The sequence below is a fragment of the Perognathus longimembris genome, chromosome 1, assembly GCF_023159225.1.
Source record: "Perognathus longimembris pacificus isolate PPM17 chromosome 1, ASM2315922v1, whole genome shotgun sequence".
In the NCBI taxonomy this organism is placed as follows: domain Eukaryota; kingdom Metazoa; phylum Chordata; class Mammalia; order Rodentia; family Heteromyidae; genus Perognathus; species Perognathus longimembris.
The window spans coordinates 31378805-31394481 of record NC_063161.1 but is presented as its reverse complement, the minus strand read 5'-3'; positions in this window follow the sequence as shown (position 1 = coordinate 31394481).

Below are 15677 nucleotides of genomic sequence, written 5' to 3'. Positions count from 1 at the left end.
GCAGGCACTCTTGCCACTAGGCTATATCCCCAGCCCCTGTTTGGTGTTTTTTTTTTTTTTTTGTTTTTGTTTTTGGCCAGTCGTGGGCCTTGGACTCAGGGCCTGAGCACTGTCCCTGGCTTCTTCCCGCTCAAGGCTAGCACTCCGCCACTTGAGCCACAGCGCCGCTTCTGGCCGTTTTCTGTATATGTGGTGCTGGGGAATCGAACCTAGGGCCTCGTGTGTCCGAGGCAGGCACTCTTGCCACTAGGCTATATCCCCAGCCCTGTTTGGTGTTTTTTTAAGGTAATGATTTTTGGTGCACCTAAAACCCCAATATTTGACCCAGCATTTATAGGCAGGTGAATTCCAAGTCTATTTCTAGATCTCAGTGACTTTTCTTGAGCTACTTGTATAATATATTTACGTCCAAATAGGCAAGGAGACCCTAAAAACAGAATCATTGGTGCTACATTACAGCTATCATATGCAATCAAGGTCTTTGTCGCAGATGTGGTCCAGAAGATCTGGTAGAGAGGCCGCCATGTGAAGATTACTCAACTGGATCTAAGAGCTGGGTCACATGTTTTTGTTTGTTTGTTTGTTTGTTTGTTTTTACCATTTATTAGTTGCATAACCTTTGTAAAGTTACTAAACTCCTAAGAGACTTAATTTCCTCATCTTTTTTAAAGTATGTTTTACAATTCCGTCACCTTTAAGATAGAAATAATGTACACAATTTTAAGAATCTATGGTCTCCCATAGGGAATAATTAGCACAGGTTTAGGCTGTCACAGCAGAGCATCACCAGAGCCCAATAGCTATACCCTTATGAACACATAAGATGATGCTAAGTGAAATGAACTCCATGTTATGGAAACGATTGTTATATCACTGTTGTAACTACTTTCAACGTGCTATGTGTAACCGTAGCTTCTATTATTGATGATCTTCTTGTATCCCCTTCCTGTGGTTGTACCTGCACTATCTCTGTACCTTATCTGAGTACATTGGAAACCGTGTATACTGGTATTAGAACTAGGAAACTGAAAGGGAATACCAAAATCGAGAGACACAGGGTAAAAAAGACAAATGACCACAAAAGCAATACTTGCAAAACTGTTTGGTGTAAATGAACTGAACAACTCATGGGGGGGGGGGGGGACGGGGAAACGGGAGGGGGGAGGGGAGAATGAGGGAGGAGGTAACAAACAGTACAAGAAATGTATCCAATGCCTAATGTATGAAACTGTAACCTATCTGCATATCAGTTTGACAATATAAATTTAAAAAAAAAGGAAAAAAAAATTCTTGTCTCTTAGACCAACGTGTGATTCCAGGAGATACATATGTTGATTATTAGATATTGTAATTTTCTTCTTTTTTGAGTATTTATTTTCAGGCCATCAAAGTCGATTTTTCCTACCTGGCCAGAATCCCTGTACTGTTATAACTTACTTTGGCTGTCTTTCTAGGAGTAAAAGTTTCTATGGGGTGGGAAAACTGCGATGTCGGAGGGAGCTCAGCTAGGGCTCTGCTGCTCCTCCACTGTCTTCCCCGGAGTCCTGAGTATTTGTTTTTAAAAGACAGAACTCTAAATATATATCTATGATGATATTGAGAGGTGTCTTTCCTCTGTAATATTTCATTTTTAATTATCTCTTTCCTACATACTAGAGCGTATGCCGTTGCTGTTACCTTGGCAACCTAACCTTGACCCCATTGGTTAGGGTGTTTCAAGGCTGTCTATTATACTTCAGCACCCTCTTTAATTTTTGTTTTTGTTTTCCTTAGGTAGTTAAACAAAGGAGTTGCCATTCAACAGAGTAGTTTGTGAATACAATGTCTCTTGATCAATGTCATTCCTTTCAACATTCTCACCCACCCCTCATTTATCTTAATTTTCAGATTGCAAAATGAATTTTCTTTGCCATGTAACAAAGGAATTTATGTATATAATGCATCTTTATCTGTGTCATCACTTCAACATCTTCACCACCTCCAGTTTCAGTCTACCCCTCCCCTTATTTTTCTCACTTCCTTGGCATATATAATGCATTCTTGCCTGTATGCTACTCATTTCTCTCATTCATTCTTCTACCCCTCTCCTCTTGGTCTTTCCCCCCTTGCAAGTACACATTTCCTAGTACTCATTTTGTTAGGCCTTGACTTGATCTTTCTAAAGAATTATACTATTTGTGCTATCTTTAAATTCTATTATACTTCAGTTAATTTGTTTATAACCACTTGGGTGCTACCCTATGTAATCTAGATTTATAAGCACATTCTAGTTCCCATTAATGAGGGAAATCATACAACCTATTTTTCTCTGAGGACTGGCTTACTTCACTTAAAATAATCCTCTCCAAGTATTCCCATTTCCTTACATAGTTCAATGTCATTCTGATGGATGAGTAGAATTCCATTTTGTATATATACACACATTTTCTTGATTCACTCGTCCATTGAGGGGCACCTGGGCTGATTCTATATCTGTCTTGGTTATGGTAAACAATGCTGCAATAAACATGGTAGTGGTGGTGGCTTTAGTGTATCCTTGTTTGTGTTCTATGGGATACATGCCAGGAATGGAATTAATTAGTCATAAGGTAGTTCTATGTTTAATTTTTTGAGGACTCTTCATATAGCTTTCCAGAACCCTTTTACCCTCAAGAAAACAAGCATTTTTTTTCCCCTTTGGCCTTAAACTCTAGAACGATCCTTTAGCCATTGACAATCTGTTGTCCATATTTTAGTGATTCTTTTAATACTTGCTTTTTTGTTGTTGTTACATGGAAGTGGAATGTTTCCTCTACAGTTTTGCTCTGAATGCTTCATTGCTATGGTCGGTAGGTTTTATGACTGAGAAATGTGTTATTTTCTGTTGATAACAGACACAATTCAGAGATGCTCCTTTTTGTTCAGCATGCTTACTTTAGCAATTCAAGATTGGTGGGAAGATTGTCTCTCCAGAGTTGTTACTGTGCTCATACAATGAAATAGGTTGAAAACAGAGTTTTTTCACCTGCCATCTCCAATTGATGCAAGTCAGTTTTTCCTTTCCTTTGCCTTCAATTCCGGTGGGAGTGAGTCTGGACTCTTTGACCTCAGAGATTGGAAGATGATAATCTTTCATACACTCAGTATTAGCCTTCCTGATGTTGTTATTAAATCTATTTGTTTATACTGACATGACACTCTTCAAAAATAGGCAACCTAGTATAACTGATCTTTATTGTATTGTATTTGAGAAATTTTTACTGTTAATTAGTGTCTGATAGAAAAGTAGATGTAAACAAAATATAGCACCAAATTTAATGTAATGTTTCACTGAGATGTACCTGTGAATCATATTAGAACTATTAATGTGCATTTTCTTGCTTCCTTGTAACCATAGTCTATTCAGTCTTTTTAGCAGTTTTTCATTACACACACACACATTTGGAGACTATTATGTATAGTATATATAGATACATATTTGGACACTATTTTATATATGTTAATAATATATAATACACACTTTAGTTTTTACCACTTAGTTTAGTTTACCATTTAGTCTAGTTTCATTAAATAGAAATAAATCTGAGGCATAAAATTGCTACTAAATTAATTAAAATTTTTTATTTATAGTAAGCTAAGGCAGATTCTTTCTCTGTCTCTATTTCTGTCTCTGTCTCTTTGTTTTGAGAAACTAAGTCATACATAAAAGACATTTACTACTCTCCCTTAGGAGGCATTTATCTGTAGATAAATTTATTTGTAGAGCTATAAAGTCTTCAGGTTTGAAAAGATACACAGCAACAATGTAAGATTGTTGATACACATGGCTAAGTATACAGGTATATTTTAAGTCTGTTGTATAATAGAGCATTTGTTCTTTTAGTTGGTAGCAGAACTCTTACTACTCCAGTGGAGTCATGTGCCACATATGCACAATTTAAATCACCTTTGTGGGCCTCAGTTTCCTCATTTAGAAATTGAGCATAGGCCAGTGACTTAGAAAGGTATTATGAGGATTTGATGGGAAAAAGGATGGACCTGGTACATTAACTTTAAAAAGGTTATATAAAAAAGAAATATTGGGCATATTCTAGATGATATAATAAGGAGTTTTAACAAATTGAGAGAAGCATCATTTCACTACCCTGAAATAATTATCCAGGTAAACTTTCTTGTTGTTCAAAGGGGAGCTAAATATATTGGAGCTGGCATATGTGTCTTCTATTTTTGGCTTCTCCCAATTTCCTCCCATTTGAGGACCGAATGTGTGTGTGCTAGTTTTGCTTATGTTCACCACTAATTGGAGACAATTTTTCATATTATATGTTTACTCTTTCCTTTTCCTTTCCCTTATATACACACTATGGAGGAAGAATAATATAGTGAAAAGAGCATTGAGATGGTTGATACCTATACACAATTTTATCAATGCTTGGCTCAGTAGCATTCACACACCAATTGTCTTTGATATTCTTTGTCTCTTGGAAAAACAAACAAACAGAAAAACTTCTTAAATCTTGTACCCAGCAACTATAGTGGAAGAAAATATAATTTGATAGACTGGAGGTCAGAATTGAATTAAAATCCTTTCTCAGCTACTTACTGCCTGTGCAGCTTTGAGAAAATTATTTATATCTTGTATGTCCTAAGCTATTTATTCACCTTAAATTGGAAATAATAACGTAACATCTACGGTTTTGGAAAGGACTGCATGCGATAACAGAGTATAGCACTTAGTGTGACACCTGTCATGTATCAAGAAGCTCAATAAATGGATATTGCTAATATGATTGTTCGGATTCAAGCATTACCAGTGATTACAAAAAAATCATTGCTATGATGCTCCATTCTAGTGTTTTAGCAGTATGTTTAAGTTTTTATTATTAAGTAGTTGTACAAAGTCAGGTTATGAGCACAATGCATCTTGATCAAGTCACACATTCTAGTTTTGTTAGGTTCTTTGGTTAGGAAGTTTTCCTGCTGGTCAAGAACAATTATGTCTTTTAGCCCTGAAATTCCTTTATCTAAGTTGTGCCTTCCAGGTTAACTACCATTTATGCATTTGAAGCTGACTTGTCATACCCCCTCCATTACTCTACTGTCTTCTTAGCCTCTTTAATTTTTTCTTTGTTATTTTTCCTTCCAAGGTTTTTCAATCAGCTTTTATGTACCAACTTTCAATTAATTTTTGAACTCTTTCCACCAACTCAATACTAGCTCTCTCAATGGACATTTATATGCCAAGATGGATAGTCTTCATTATGTTTCTTCAGGCTAAATGCTTCTTTTTTGGCATCTGGAGGGGACTAGAGGCCATTCAAGGCACTCATGGGATCCATCTTTATTTGTAGCACAGATTCTTCCTATTTTGATTCTGTATCTGAAAGAAGACTCTTCTTTATTTAAGGTTATAGTATTCTTCATAGAGTTTGTTGAGAATATTAGGTAGTATTCTCAATCCTATGATGATATTTTACACAAGGCAATGGATGGAAGCCCTCATAACATTTTTATGTATTCTAAAGGGTTAGATTAACAGATCAAATTTCACTCTTACAGTGTCCTCCTGAGAGTGGACCCTGTAAAAAAATAACATAAATCCAGCCCACAGAAAAGGCTTGTAAAACAAAGGGGTTGTACACACCATTTCCCTCCTATTAGCAGTGATATGAAACCAGAGTTTTTTCCTGTTTTTGGTGTACTTAATAGTTTTCAGCTACCTGGCCAATATCAGTTGTAGAAGACAGACCAATTTTCCAAATATGTATTTTATCGATTATTCATACAGTTTTCTTTTATATAATCAAAGACAGAAATTTGTGTCTCCCTTTCAATGCATATTATTTTTTGCTTTGTATCATTGTACTTGCCTCACCCAGTCATCAGAACCTAAGTTCTAAGAAAGCCGAGAATTCTATTTATTCTCCTTGTTTATCTATGTCTTTTCCTACCCACAATTACATGCTACTCTTAATTTTCATTGAGTGAGGGTTCTTGAATCTGATTGACAGAAAGATTAAGGGCTGTAAAGGCAGATGGGTATGGTCTTGAAGGAGGTAAAATATATAAACATCCAAGGATGATGTTATATTTTCTGGAGTTGTAAAAAATTTGGATTCAGTTGTTAATTTATATTCTCTGCATTTTATCCATTGATTATATATAACACATGTAAATCAATTTTGATCATATTTGAGGTTGACACAATTCTCCAAATTGTGAGCTGCAAGCACTTATTAATGTTGAAAAATAAAATGTAGTAGGTATATTTTTTATTTTTCATGTCTGTTTTCTTTCACTTATCCTCAGTGGTGATTGAAGTGTGTCTGTCAGGTATTTGGTTCAAGTGATTAACAAATTGACTAAATTCTTTTAGGCAATGGTTCAATGGTTGTAGAAGTTGCTTGTAGAAATCATCGTAGGATAAAGAAGTGAGAAAATAATAATTACTGATGGTCATAATCAGTTTCCCTAAGAAAACAAAGAGATACTTTTTATGTCACAGCCACCATATGAATAGAAAAATTTTCTTTATTTAAAATTTTTCCTACAAGAAAGGTTACATTTCAAAATTGAGATATTACCCATGAAATAATAGAAGGAAAGCACAGAAGGTGTTCTTCCTGAAATGCAGAGCTACATGAGGTCGCTATAGAGCATCTTAATTTTTCTGGTGATAACTCTTTGTTCCAATGAACAAAGACAAAATAAAATTATATTTTGAAGAACACTAGAGAAAACTCACTGTACTGATCAAAGGAACTAACGCTTTCAACTCTTTGGTGCTAATTGTATGATATTACCAAAGTCTCTATAGTAAGTAACAGACTCTTTTCCACATGAAAAAGGAGGGAAAAATGGGGCGGTGGGGAGGGGAGGATATGGAGATACAGGGTGAGGATCAGGGAGTGGGAGAGAGATTGTCTATTTGTGGCCATATTATTCAATCTTCCTTTCATTCTATATCCTACCTCACTTTTGCCTACCATCAGAGATCAGTTTGGCATAGCTTCAGATTGAGATGGCAGGCAGGATTGATCTCGAAAATTAATAGTTATTTAAATAATCTGATTCAGGATCACCTCTCATTGGGACCTTGATCATGAGGACATTTCAGTTATTTAATAAATATTCAACAATTTTAAGGCTCTTTTTAACTAATTTTTCTTTATCATCCTTACACAGTTTTAAAAAGGAAACAGTCAACAAATATTGATTGAACATATACCATCTATCAGACAACTGCACAAGCTCCTAGGGACCAGAATATCCACCTGGGTCTACTTGTGGGGATGTCAAGCAGTATTCTATGGATACTTTTCAACAGCATCATTATTTTGTTTTGGAGATTTTTTCTCTCCCCTGTATGTGGATTTCTTCTTCTTATAAAGTTCAACAGGCTAGAGGGTCAGGAGAAGGTACAAAATCTCTTGAGCCAGACAGAAGGTCTTGACTGGCTTGAGTGATTAAATCAAACATGGAAGTAATCTTTGTTGATAGTGGTACAATGATACAAATGTAATGTGAGACTATTATTAAGGCTTCTCTTCTTCAGTTCTCCAGACTTTCTCCCCAGTCCAGAACAGGCCAGTACCTCAAACATCCTCTTAATTTTGTGAATATAGGAATCCTACTCTCATATTCTTCTAATACATGTCCTTATTGAAAGTTAAACAGAAGTTAAGGCCCTTGCTTCAGCTAAGGACCCTAATTGATGTACCCCAGGCCAAAATTACTTAATTTGTTCTCATGTCTGTGCATATCCAATTGTGTCAGACTTGGGTAGTGAGCGCTCAGCATGTTACATGACATTTCATTGGCATCAGAAAAACAGAGGCCAATTCAGGCAATAGAAAAGATAGTGGGGTCCCATGTTTCAAACAACTATCAGGAAGTAGGGAAAGGTGAGGACAGGTCTTTGTCAAAAGAAAGAACAGCAAAACTGCTCAGTGTCAGGGTAAGAGGAGTGGGAAGCTAACACTGATCTATCCCGATGTTTTTAGCATGGGAAAGAGAAAAAGAGGAAATGACTTACCCATATGTGTCCAGAAAGTTGTGTGGAAATAGAAAGGAGATAACCACCAGCATTTAGTGCCATGCTGAAAACATTATGCCCCTGGTATGGGGGCATCCATCACTTGAATCATGCTTTCTTGGAAGTGTTCACATACTGAAACCCTAAAGGGCTACCCACATGGAGAAACTGAAGATTTCCTTGTTCTAGGCCACATTTTAGGTTATAGAATTATGGACAAGCTCACTTTATACCCCTGTATGTATGATATTGAGATAGAAACAGAGAAAGAGTGGGGAAGAAAGAGGGAGACAGAGATTCATTTAGATATATTTTTGTAAAATAAAACTCCTTCTGGACAGTTTCCTTTTTTTGTTTTATTTATTTATTAATTTTTTTTGTCTTTATTGAAAAGCGGATAAGCCAGGGTTAGGGTAATGATTACATTTGTTTTTAGACAATGTTACCTCATTCTTCATTTTCTTCCACTTATACCTCTCTACTCCCCTCGCCACCCTTCCCACCCACCGAAGTTGTAAGGCTGATATCCAACCTATTGTTAAGTGACTATCATTGTTGTATTCGTTTATCCTTTGACCTGCTGTTTCTTTGATTCCCTTTCCCTTTCCCTGGTTAAATAATCTTATTTACCAGAGCAAAGATAGAGAACAACCCAGATGCTCCTCAGCAGATGAATGGATCAAGAAGATGTGGCATATTTATACAACAGAGTTCTATGCTTCCACCAGAAAGAATGGCATTGCCCCATTCACAAGGAAATGGAAAGACCTGGAAAAATTTATATTAAGTGAAGTAAGCCATACCAAAAGAAAAGTAGGTTGCTTGGTTTCCCTCATTTCTAAGAACTAGACTATGTCTATGATATTCTTAACAAGGATCTTCAATCCAATTGCTTAATACATAGGACCAAATGTACCAACACAAACCCCAAGATATGGAAACAAGAGGTTCTATTATGTACTGTACATGTTTTATTAATTTTAGTCATTCTTTGGTCCCTCATCTCTCTTAATTTTCTGCACCTTGTGTCTTGTATATAAGATTATTGGACAGTTTCTTATTCATTCTAAGTCATTTCATTTCCCTTGGCCCGTTGTACTATTTATTTCCCCTGATCCTCCAAACCTAATGTATTGGTTTCTTTAGCTCTTAGCTTCTGTCTCCATTTTTTATATGTCCTTCACTAATTGTTTTCTACAAACGAATTATCCCAATATTTTATTCAGTGAGCTATTCTGAAAGTCATATTTTTCTACCAAGAATTACATAGCCAGTTTGGGAGCTTTAAATATCTGTAAGCCCAGAAAAAAATTTAGAGAATTAAAAAAACACACACACACACACAAACCTCAAACATGTAAAGTTTTTAAAGAAAAGTCTGCTAAGTGAATGTCTTCTAATTCTAGCTATTTTTATCTCTCCAGTGCAGCTTCATGGAGGCTCCTCTCACTATTCTTTTCAAAGTACTTCTTTGCTGTTCCTGATTTTCAAGCTCCCATCTCTTTTCAAAGATACTTCTGTGAGGACTATTGATTTCAAGCCATTTCAGCTACATGAGTTATGCAAGTGTGAAAACTTTTTTTCCCACTCTAAAAAAAGATGCTCCAGCCTATTTTTTTTTTGGACTGATAATAAAGGCCCAGGATAAAGAGTAAGGGTGCACATTGGTATAGATTTTAAGAGAAAGAGCTAAGAAATTTTCTCTTAGAAATCACCCACAAAATCAAAGCTAGCAATGACAAAGTAAGGCTTCAAATTAGCCAAAAATTATATTTTTAATCTGTATTTACATTCTGATTAGTGTCACATTCGTTCACCTTCAGATATTTTAGGAAACACAAAAAGTTATACAAAGAACAGAGGTAATAAGTTATGTAAGACTTAAATAGTGCAATGTGTCTGTAGAATAAAAAATAAATCAGTATTGAGTTTTAAAAGTTTTCTTGGTGTCAATTAATATTTGTTTTCTAGTAAATACTATTGCACTGTGAATACTTGATGTATGAGAAATTTAAAATCTAAGGGAAACCTATAATTTGACTCCTATTTTTAAGTATAATCTATGTATGTATACCTGAACACAAATTTAAATGAAACCACAAAGCATATGTGAAGTTCAATATGCCACAAATAGGGAAATGTCTAAGCATCACTCAATTTTGTGATGTCTCTCAGAAATAAAATATTTCTAATAATATTATTGATACAAAAGTCAAATGAAAGAAAATGTCACGGGCAAGACACAGAATTCATTGTAGAATTAGATGACAACTTTACTAGTGTTTTTTTTTTTAAATCAATCTCTGGTATTGCTTCTATTAATGAAAAACACACATCTCCTCACATTTGATTATGGAGAACTTTCTGGCTAAAGGGAGAAGTAGCATAGAACCATACTGAGCACATGGGTTACCTCTTTTCTCTGTTTTCCAGCAAAACTGGTTTTTTGATTCTTCACTTCATGGTAGCCATCTCACAGTAGGGTTCAATAAATCGTGGGAATTGTGGACTTCTCAAATCAAACTCACCATCTCAGTTAGAACACATTCATTATCAAATATCACAATTCTCAACTAAAAGAGACCTCAAACATAAAAATCATTGTACACACCAAGTGAGAAAGCTGGGAAAAGGTGTTTCTAGGTTTGGGGAGGCCCAAATTTCATTTCTAGGAATCAGTATTTTTCTGTTTCTGTACTGTCATCTTCAGGCTTATCCATGTTTGGGTCCTTAAGCTATAAAATGACTGCTTGAAGAAAGCATTTGGGCCTCATGCCATGGCATGTTTGATTCAGATCATGGGATGGAGGATAGGGGCTTAACAACAAGAAGATAAATTTATCTGAGAAAATTCTTGTAAGACTCTCTTTTTTTGTGTAACTCCTTGCTAGAACTGGATGGCATGATGCCTGTCTGGTCAGCTTCAAGGAATGTTGTAAAAAAAAATGGCCAGCAAAGAATGGGATTACTATGGCTGGATTAGATAAACCAGGATTCATCTCCCAAGGCTGGACACATTGATATGCTCCCAGGAAAGGACAAGGTGCTGAGGTGCTGCAGGGTTTTTTGTTGTTGTTGTTTGTTTCCAGTCTGTTTTCTGTGAGATCTCTCTTGTCTTGTGTGACTCAGCAACTGGAGAGTTTAGAATGTAACTCTTGCCTTCTCTTAGTTCCAACCCTCCAGTCAGAAATCCTCCTGATCATTGATTGATTCAGAGAGAAAGACAGGTTAGGGCCTCAGTACTAAGTATAATTTGCCATCTTGAACTTTGTCAGCTATGATTCACAGCTTCATATATCTGAGCTTTCTCAGTTGTTTTTCCATTGGAAACCTGAGAGGTTCCAGGTTCAGAACATACCTTCACCATTTTCCCCTCTTTTGAGGGTTGATTCTAACTACACACAAGATAAAAAAGGAAAGAGAGGTCTGTTGATTATCTCCTCTAGATTTTAGGCCTATAAACCTCTGCCAGGAAATGGATAGTGATGGGCAACTATAGTCTCTTGTTTCAACTGTTTCAACACCCTTGTGGCCATTCTATCTTTGTTATGAATATTTAATAATATGTATATAATGGTTCTGCCAGAATTGATTTTTTATTATAGGAGCTGTTTTTTCCTGAGGATATTTGTCAAGATTTAAAAAATATGGTATTTAAACTGTTTATATGAAAAAGCTGTTTTAAATTTAATTTTGTGCAATAGTTTCTTCACACACAAAAATTGAGCATTTGTTTTAGGCATTTCACATGATTCACGTATTGAAAAGTATAAAACTGTCCATTTAGATTTTCTTTACATTTTAACAATTGATTTTTAATGAAAATATGGGTAAAATAGTAAGTTATTTATGTCCAAGCTGCTTTGTGAGGTTTACAAATCAGTATTTTGCCACAGCCATAGTGCTTCTCATCTAGTGTATAGTCTTGAACTTGCAGGCGATCCCAAATGATTAGATATACATGAAAATTAATCTCTTAGTTTGAAATTTTGGGTGATTCACCTCTTCATTTCACTGTTTTTCATTACTCTGAGTCTTCCTCACTTGGATTTTAATGATTCTTCTATTACTTAGTCATCAATGTAACTACCGTTACTAAAAATAATTCTCTTTCATAATGTGGTGCTCATTTTTTCAATCAGCTAAGATCAAATACAAGTGTCATAGTTGGGTCTCATAGGTAGGTTCAGAAAGTGACTAGCTTGGAAGAGAATCATATGGCTACAGATAAAGAGTCCAGATTGCTCCTGGTAAAACGTTAAGGCTCTTTTAATTAGGAAATGACCTTATTCTTCATTTCTCCACAAAGAAAATGTACACAAAAAGATCATCTCCAGGGAAACACAGAATGATAACATTCATACATCCCTTTGCTCTAAATCTTGCATGGTAAATCTTTCCAATAAAATGAAGATTGAGATAACAAGCCATTTATTAATTCAGTTCATCTTCTTACAAGCCATATACCCCAAGATGACATAGAACTGAACAAAATAATTCACTGATGGAGAAGGCAGACTCAGAATCTAGAAGTGCAAAATAACAGCCCATATGCCAAACCACATGTATTGCAAGACTTGATACTTTTGAGAGGATTTAAAAGGCAAGAGAGAATTCCGAATTTGGAACCCACAGAGACATCTGGTATCTTAGAACTTTTCACTTTCCCTTGGCAGATATTTTAGCTAATTTTCCCACCTTGGTCAGTGTGTATAAATCTTTCTCAGGCTTGTTCTAATTTTAACATAGTCTCTCCATTTCACTGTTACTGTGAAATGGTCCTACTGTCAGGACTAACCACTTAATGTTAGCACTTAGGTCATTTAGCAATTTCTTAGAAGAGCAAAATAAGGGGGAATTAACATAATGGATACACTTTCTGCTATGTTTTTTATTTGTGGCATTTATGCTTTTTTTTTCTAACTTTGATCTTCAAACAGAGGCATTTGGGGAAAAATGGCAGATGAATCAAAGTACAAAGACATTGTTCTTCATCAAGGTGCCTGAGGTGACTCTACCATGACAATTTTGAGATGTATCATTGTCTTGTGGCTTGCTCTACAAACTAGTTGTTAATAGGCAGTCTATGTCTACTTTAAAAATATCATCAGTTTGATCCACATTTGCCCAGTGAAGATGGTAGTGTCAAACGAGAAAGACTTGAGGAATTGTTATCAATAAACATTCAATTAATAACAGGCAAAAGATTATCCTGTACCCTGTTATTTATATTGAATACTAAATAATAACATCAACCAATTCATGACACTTGGTAAGAGTATCATAAAATCATGTTTGTTTTTAGAGCTGAACGTTGTATTCAACTCTTTCAAATGAAGCAAAAATAAATTAATTAGGTCCCCCAAGTCCACATGGTGACTTCTAGATCAAATATAATGTTAATATTTATAAAGCCAAATTTAATCTAATTCTAGAATTTTCCATGACTATCTTCCTTTCTTCCTCTCTTTTGACTGGAGAAAGGACCTTAGTATTTGGTCAAAACATCTTTTCTTTTTTAAACCTATGGTATTCCTTCTTGAACTACTGTGTCAAATCTTAGCACAAGCAAGAGAAAATGGAACACATGAAAACATATATGTTGTCCATTCATGAGCTGAAGGTTTAAAATTAGTGGATAATTTTTTGTTTTTATACCTGTACCTACAGATTTAATAGACTTAAGTCTAATAGGTAGACTTAATCTTATCCTAGTCTAAATTTAGCTTGCCTTAAAAATTCCCTAGGTTGTTGAGAACATTTCAAGAAATGTAAGAGTTAGCAATGCCAATATTCCTGCTGAGCCAATAGTCATACCAATTCTCCTTGCAATAATATCCATATAATTTAAAACATCTACTCATTTAATTTTCCTGTTAAAGAAGTAATATTCTGGTCTGGGAATATGGTAAAGTGTTTGCCTCACATATAAGTTTCCTTGGGTTCGATTCCTCAGCACCACATATATAGAAAAAGCCAGAAGTGGCATTGTAGTTCAAGTGGTAGACTGCTAGCCTTGAGCAAAAAGAAGCCAGTGACAGTACCAAGGCCCTGAGTTCAAGCCCGGGCACTAGAAAAAAAAAAGTGATATTCTCTCCCACTTGAAAAAGGAGGAAACTAAAGCTCAGAGAGGTTAAACAGTTAAGTAGTAGCTGAGCCAAATTCTTCCTTATACATCATGTAGTTTTTTTACTCTTAACTCTAAGTAGATTGGATATCTGACCTAATAACTTTAAAAACTGTTCATTATTTTTAAAAAATTAAAACATTTTAAGATCAATTTGTTTAAGCAAACTTGCACTGAACAAATTATAGTTTATGCAAAAGTCTTTTGTGCAGTTGGCCAGCAGTTGTAGCCATTTGATATCTCCCCTGGAGACATATTCCATAGGAAGTAGAATTGACAAGTCATTTATTTGAACAAAATTGTTCAGGAAAAAGTCAACATAAACATAGACTAAGGTAGGTATTGGCTTACATCTAAATGTCCCTAGGCATTTTCTAAAACAATCATTAATGGTTTCTGCCTTAAAGCATAACTTAATTTGTCCACATTAGTAGAATGCTCTCCAAATGAAGCTTGTGTTAGAGTAATAAACATTATATTTGAAAAAGAAATAGTTGCATACAACACTCACATATGATAGGAAAGTCTAGATTTATGGAACTGTAGATTTGGACTGCTAGAATATTCATTCTTATATAACACTATGCTTACCTTTATTCAAAACCAAACACAATAGAGGGGAGGGGGAAGGGTAACAGGGAGGGGGGAATGAGGGACGAGGTAACAAACAGTACAAGAAATGTATCCAATGCCTAATGTATGAAACTGTAACCTCTCTGTAAGTCAGTTTGGTAATACAAAATATATATATATAAAAAGAAAGTAGCCAATATAAAAAAAACCAAACACAACATAAAGTTACTGGTATTCAGATTTCTATTTCCTCTGATTACTAGGTGAAACAAAATAAATACAAAAAATTCCTTTGTAAGTAAAGAGTAAAGGAGATTAAAGAATTTTTAATCTCTTCATTCTAAAACTGTCTTATGTGGCTGATCCCTGATAAGAAAACTAGTATATTTCCTAAAATGGGATATGCTGTAAGTGGTACAAGATGAAAATAGTTGGTGGCAATTAATGATACACCTTAAGATATGTGTAACATTAGTAATATGGAGGAAAGTTCATATTATCTCTATAATATGAAAAAATATAAGACAGCCTATGTACTATCACTTTAACCAGAAACTTGAAACAGTCATTATTTCTGGGTATTGAAATTGTTCAGTGCACACATGTCATTAAGATCCATACTTAGGGAATTGAATATTTTTCAATGGAAGAAGTAAATTTTATAATTTTCTGATATTTGTTACAGAGAGAAAACAGAATAGAGTATAACAAACTAAGCAAATAAACAGACAACAATGAACAGATCAAAAAAGTCAGGGAGTATCTGTAGCTTCTACTATTGATGATGTTCTTGTATCATCTTCTTGTAATTGTATCTACACTATCTCTGTAATCTTATCTGAGTATATTGGAAACTGTGTATACTGGTATTAGAATTAGGAAATTGAAAGGGAATACCAAAATTGAGAGACAAAGGGTAAAATAAGAGAAACAACAAAAAAAGCAATACTTGCACAACTGTTT